This window comes from Microcebus murinus, chromosome 2 (genome assembly GCF_040939455.1).
Source record: "Microcebus murinus isolate Inina chromosome 2, M.murinus_Inina_mat1.0, whole genome shotgun sequence".
NCBI lineage: Eukaryota > Metazoa > Chordata > Mammalia > Primates > Cheirogaleidae > Microcebus > Microcebus murinus.
In genome coordinates, this window is record NC_134105.1 from 23367058 (window position 1) to 23374269 (window position 7212).

Consider the following 7212-nt stretch of genomic DNA (forward strand, 5'->3'; position numbering starts at 1 on the left):
ATCCCTACCTCCGCCCCAAACTGGCTCCTCCTCCCAGCCACCAGGCTGCACCCCAGCTTCTCACCTCCCCGCCCATTTCGCCAAAATCATACCCTCGAGCTTGCTCCAGCCTTTGTTATGTCTTCACTTAGCATGGGGCACCTAAACTGTACCAGGCTTTTCTCATCAAGATCTTGTAATTAAATTCTCATAACCCATCCAATTATATATTTTTAATCACTAGTTTATAGATGAGCACTATAAGTCTCAGAGAGGTTAAGTAACTTATCCAAGCCCAGACAGCCACTAAATGTCAGAGCCACGTACTGGCTGACTCCAAAGCCAATTCATTTTTCATTTCGCTAAGCTGGGAGTTCAGGGAGACTAAGACCTGGGCGTTAACTTTAAGGTGTCCAGTCTGTTTCTAGAGGGATAGACAGACAGACAGTCTTGCACAGCATGAATGGTGACAGTGGATTCGGTGGATAGGCTGTGGGAAGGCTACCTTTTCTCCTACTGTAGACAGTTTTCTCCACTGTGGTGTATGGCTGTAGTCACGTCAGCATCAAATCAGCCCAGCAAATAAGGAAGAGGAAAAAAAAAGAAGGAGGTGGAGGAGGGGGAGAAGGAGGCAGAAAGAAGAGCAAGATAGTGCATGTGCTCTGATGATGGTTACAGTGCCTGGATCCAGCTTTCCATGAGCCTGTATTTCCCAAGAGTGTTATCCAACAATTTCCCATTTTTGCTTAAGCTAGTTTGACACTTGCAACCAAAGACACCAAATTAATGCCACTTGTATAGCATTTAAATGGCTTCAAAATGGAACTCTTGACTTTTATCTCCAAAACCTATGCTTTCCCTGTATTTCTACATCTTTGTATATAGCTCCGCCATCAACCCAATTGCTCAAGCCCTTTTGTCTCTATGCCAACTCCATATCTAACCTAGCAACAAGCTCTGTGAATCCTACAGAGGATCCAAAATATATCTCATCTCCATCTATCTCTCTTCATTTGCACTGCATCCTAGTCCAGGCCACCATTATCTCTCATCCAGATTACTGTGAATACCCTTATCACTAGTCTCTCTCCTTCAAGTTTATTTCTCCATAAATTATTTCTCCACATAACAGCCAAAGTGACGTTCCAAAAACATTAACCATATTATGTCACTCTCTTGTGTAAAATTCTTCAATAATTTCCCACTACATTTGAAATGAAATCCACACTCTTTGTCAAGGCTTCTAATAGGTAGCTCTTCTCTACCCTGTAATATCATCCTGCCTTCTTTCCATTCCATGAAGCTGCCAAACTCATTTCTGCTTCAGGGCCCTTGTATTTGCTGCTTACTCTGTTTAGAAGAATCTACATCTTCACATGGCTGTTTTCTTCTTATCATTCAGGTTGGGCCTTAAGTGCCACCTCTTATAGAGGCTTTCCTTGAGTACCCTCACTGATGCAGCATCCACTTCTCACTCTCACTGCAAATTACCTTCTGTTCTATCACCCTGTTTGCCTCCTTCATAGCACTTTTCAGCTTGTAATTTGAGGTGAGTCAGAAATAGACTAACCATCACAAAAACTAAAGATGAGCTTTGGATCAGCTCAGTCTCTGATTGCATTAAGGTGATCTGCCTCTACTACCTGTCAAAAGTAAAAATATATCCTCTCTTGAGGAAGAAAACATGATCCAGAGGTTCAAACTATCTCCACATTTTTCATACACAATGTCAAAATTTAATCAAAAGTTACCAAATATGCAAAGAGATATCAACTGACCAAAATATCAATAGAAAAAATAGATAGCAGAAACAGATCCACAGGAGACCTAGATATTGGCATTATTAGACTTTTAAATAGCAATGATTAAATGACAAGATGGGAAATTTCAGCAGAGAACTAGAAACTATGAAAATTATCAAAAATAAATTCTAGAACTAAAAAATATAACAATTGAAATAAAGAACTCCATAAATTGTTTGACAGCAGATAAGACACTATTGGAGAGAAAATTAGTTGGCTGGAAATAGGCCAAAAGAAAAATGTCTAGACCTAAGTAGGGAGAGCCTAAAAGATGTGAAAATACAAAAACAATGTAGGAGATATATGAAACACAGTGAAAATGTCTAAATTATATGTAATTGGATCTCATAGTGAAAGGAAAGAGAAAATAGGGCAGATGCAATATTTGAAGAGATGATGGTTGGGAATTTCCAAAACTGAATAAAGATATAAAGTCATAAGATACATGCATGAACTCTAGACAGAATGAATGTAAAGAAAACCATATTCAGGGACACAATAGTAAAACTTTGAAAACCAAAGACAAAGAGAAAATTTTACAAGTAGCCAGAGGAAAAATATATATTAATATATTATCTTCAAATAATCTACAATAAGACTGGCAACAGACTTCTCTACAGAAACCATGGAAACCAGAAGACAATGGAATGAATGATACCCTCAAATTGCTGAAAGAAAATACTTGAATTCTATATCCCTTACTACTATGAGGGTAGTAAGGGATATAGATATCTCTTTTCCCCTTTACTCATTCAATCCCAGTCATACTGTCTTTGTTATTCCTTGTGCATTCTTAACATGTTCACAGTGTAAGCTCTTTGCACTGATGGTTTCCTCCTGATTCATTCTTACCTCAGATATTGTTATGGCTATTGCTCTCATCACTTTCAAGTCTTTTCTTAAATGTCACCATTTCAATGAGGCCCACCTTGACCACTCCATTTACTTCACCTGGCACTCCTCGTCCCTCTTCCCTGAATTATTTTTCTCTACACAGTATTATCTTCTGCCATATTATATATTTTACTTATTTATAGTTTTTTGTTGGTCTCCTTTGACATAAATGTAAGCTGATATATGCAACTGATTCCTTTAAAAATGTGTATTTAAAATAATTCAAGCCGGGAGTGGTGGCTCACGCCTATAATCCTAACATTCTGGGAGGCCGAAGCAGATGAATTGCTCGAGGTCAGGAGTTTGAAACCAGCCTGAGCAAGACCCTGTCTCTACTAAAAATAGAAAGAAATTAATTGACCAACTAAAAATATATATACAAAAAATTAGCCAGGCATGGTGGCGCATGCCTGTAGTCCCAGCTACTCGGGAGGCTGAGGCAGTAGGATTGCTTGAGCCCAGGAGTTTGAGGTTGCTGTGAGCTAGGCTGATGCCATGGCACTCACTCTAGCCCAGGCAACAAAGTAAGACTCTGTCTCAAAAAATAATAATAATAATAATAATTCGAGCTCTTTTTATCAGGAGGGTCACTCAGGATATGTAGCATGCCACGATACCAGAAACATAAGTGTTGCTTCATTATTTGTTTACCCTTGTATTGGTTTCTTCATTGTCTTTTATTATAAAGTAAGACTAATTTTCTCTGGAAATAGATGGGATAGATAGACACTGATATGTGTTTAAATATGAATATTTCCAGTTGCAAAGTATACAAAACCTAACTACAAGTGACCTACAGAAAAAAGACACTTATTATCTCACATAAGAAGTCATCCAGAGGCAAGAATTCTCCAGTGTTAGCTCAATGATGACATCAATTTTCTGTCCATTTTCAAATTTTTGTTACACTGAGCAAGCTGATTGCTGTGCAGTTTCATAAGCAGGCATGAAAATATCTCACCAAAGAGGATGGTTGGCTTACGATGTGTTGTGATATCTGAGTTTAAGAGGTGCAATATTAAAACAAAAGCATGAGTCTTTTAAGCCCAGTGTGTAAAAATCTACTCTGAATTATAACTCAAAGGCACAACTGGAAAAATAGAAAAGAAAAACCTGTATGACTAGAATGGGACTAGGGGGAAAAAAGAGTTTTCAGAAAGATGGGGGGTGGGGATTGGTGCTGAGTAGACCAAACAGTAGGTGACCACAGCAGTGACACAGAGCAAGTGGCAGATCAGAAGAGAAGCCCAGGTCTTCAGACTAAATCCTCACTAGCACAAGCAAACTATTAAGTACTTCCCACACAAAAGGAAGGCCCTATCTCTGCAAGGGCCTTGGGAGACTGCATTATCACATGTGAGTCTGGGGTTAGACTTTGAGTCACCAGAAGTTGGGTGACAAGCCACTTGAAAGCAAGACTTAAAGGAAAACCACTTAGGCCTATGTCTTCTGCCTGTGCTTCCTTGTTAATATCAAGGGGATTGAAGGATGAAGACTTAAATAAATGTTATTTGTGGATTCAAAAACAAAAAAAGAGGATGGTTTCTTCTTGCATACCTTTTGTGGGTCTAACATACTTATTTACTGTGGCGCTGCCCTGGAGACCTCCCTGTCTCACATGCCAGTAATGCATTTCTAGACTGTTCCAAAACCATTTATAGGCAAAGACAATGGATTACTGTGACTGGCTTAGACTTATTTGGCTGCTCTGGTGGGAGGGGTCCAGCCTCCATGAGGCAGATGGCTGCTTGACACCTGACCAAAGTCAGGGTTCTGTTACCGAGAAAGGGTGTGCTGTTGGGTGAGTAGCTCATAGATCTCTTACAAATCATCTCTCAGTTTATCATTGAAAAAATCTCGTCACATACTTGAGTTCATCAATCCTCACCCGCCTGGGCATATTTTATCATCCTATTTTGCAGATGAACCTCAGAGATATTGGGTGACTTTCTGGAGGTTCCAAGGCTAAGAAATGTCAAAATCCTGTTTGGGGTCCACCAGCCTTGGATGTCCTGCCTGTGGGTCAGCAATAATTTAAAAACTGGGCCCACAACACATGTATATGAATATTTGTGGCAGCACTATGCGTGAATTAAAAGGTAGAAACTGCCTAAATGTCTATCAACCAATGAATGGATAAACAAAATGGAGTGTATTCATACAACTAAATATTATTTGGCCGTAAAAATGTATGAAGCACTGGTACATCCTATGACATTGATGAACCTTGAACACATTAGGCCAAGTGAAGGAAGACCACATACTGCATGGTTTCATTTAAATGAACTGTTCTGAAAAGGCATATCCATAGATTACTGGTTACCAGGGGCTGGGAGAAGGGCTGAAAATACTGAGGACAATGATAACTAAAAGGTACAACATTTCTTTTGGGGGGTGATGAAATGTTCTAAAATTGATTGTGTTGATGGGTGGCACAACTCTGTGAATATACTAAAACCATTTAATTATGATTTTAAATGACTGAATTGCACGGTATGTGAATTATATCTCAATAAAACTGTTACTAAAAAAATTGGCTGCAAATTGTTTGCAACTCCTTCTATGAACAGTGGTGTCTATGTCCCCTGTCTTTGAATCTGAGTGGGCTTGTGTCTACTTTGACCAACAGAGCATGGCAGAAGGGACACTATGTGACTTTCGAGGCTACCCTTTCAGCACCTTCTTCCCGGCTGTCCTCAGACACTGACTCTTGAGACATTGCCTCGCAGAACCCAACTGCCATGCTGTGAGAAGCCCAAGCCACACTGAAAAGCCACATGCGGGCCATCCAGGGGGCATTCCCAGCTAAGCCCAGCCTTCAGCCATCCAATGCCAGGACCCAGACACATGAGTGAAGGAGCCCCCGGCCCCTGGAGTCTTCCCAGTTAAAGTCACAGATATCAAGAGGCAGAGACAAGTGATTCCTGCTGTGCTCTGTCCAAATTTCTGATCCTTGCAGCCATGAGCATAACATTATGAAAAAGTTGTTTCATACTGCCAGGCTGGGGTGGTTTGTTATGCAGCAATAGACCATATAGAACCACTTTTCTACCCCTGGCTCTTCAACTCCTACCTCTGTCCTATCTGGTCCCTTCCCAGGTCTCTCAAGAGTCCCTCATTCAGGTGTCCTGGAGGAGCAGGTGGTGCTCAGACCTGGAGAAGGAAAGGGTCAGTTCTTTTCTTAGAGTGTTTTCTTCTACTATATGTGGTTGAAATTCACCTGTGGTTTCAAATTCCTATTAATCCCTGGAACACCTGCATTGACATCTGTTTGCCCTGGGAATTATGAACAGAGCTCTGGTTTGTATAGATTTGCATTTCTTTTACATAAATTTGCTGGGGCCTCAGTTAAACCCTGGCTCTGTCTCTTGTCCAGACCTCTCTTCTGAGCAAGACCTTCTCTTGCTCATGACCTCTAAACCCAGCTGCATGGCAGGCACTCCTTACCCCTCTGTGTCGTCCTACAGCACCTCAGCTCAGCTCATCCACAACAAACACATCGTCCTCCCTTCAACGCCCCCTCCTCCTCCTGTGTCCTCAATCTTTGAAGAAGGAAAACCATCCTCCCTGTGGCCCAAGCCTGAGACCCAGAAATCACCCTTCCCTTCCTATACTCACTCCTAGACCTTTTTATCTAGCGCCTGGGCTTTAAACATGTGTACTTTGATGACTCCTAAATGTTCATCTCTGGTCCTGACCTTTCCTCTGAACTTCTTTCCAGTGCGTCCACCTGTCTACGTGACCTGTCCACACGGACACCCCAAAGGTATCGCAAACTCAATGTTTCCAACACCACCTCCTGGTTTCCCTTCCACAAATCTGGTTCTCAGGTAGTCTTTCTCCTCTCGGGAAATGTCAACTGCAATCTCTCAGCTGCACCACCCACAAATTTTGGACTTAGCCTTGACCCCTCTTCTGCACCACGAATCCAGTAAGTCAGGAAACACTGTCGACTCTATTCAAAGTACATCCAGAATCCAAGCGCTGCCGGGCGTGACCCTATCACTCTGGAAGCCGCTGTCATCTCTCTCCAGGAGTACTGCAAAGGCCTCCTGACAGGTGCCACTGCTTTCAACTTTACCTTTGTCTGTTTCTCACACAGCAGCCCAGTGATCTTTTAAAATGAAGGTCGAGCCTGTCATTCCTCTGCTGGAACCTCCACTGCTTCTCACCTCCCTCGGAATAAAGCCACGGCCTGACAGTGGCTGTGGCTTTAACCCCATCTCCTATTGCTGACTCCCTCCCCTCTCCAGCCACCATGGCCCTCCTCCCTCTTCCTCGAAGATGCTCCTGCTGCAAAGCCTTCGTGCTGCTCTTCCCTCTGCAAGGAATGGTTTTCCTCAAGATATTTGTAGGGCTCGTTCTCTCATTCCCTTCTATCTCTGCTCCAGTGTTTCTAAAGGGGAGGGTTGGCATCCCGGGCTGCCCTCCACCCACTTGGCAGTCTCCAGCCCCTCCCCCAGCTTTCCTTTCCTCCATAAACCTTAGTATCCCACACTTCATGCAGTGACTTATTTTTTCCCAGTTGAATGGAAGC

General features: G+C 42.2%; 1 non-coding gene across 1 annotated transcript; it reads left to right on the forward strand.

Moving 5' to 3' along the window:
- Nucleotides 1–3613: 3613 nt before the first annotated feature.
- Nucleotides 3614–3767, forward strand: LOC142869869 (small Cajal body-specific RNA 1). Its single transcript, XR_012918419.1, has one exon.
- The last annotated feature ends 3445 nt before the right edge of the window (nucleotides 3768–7212 follow it).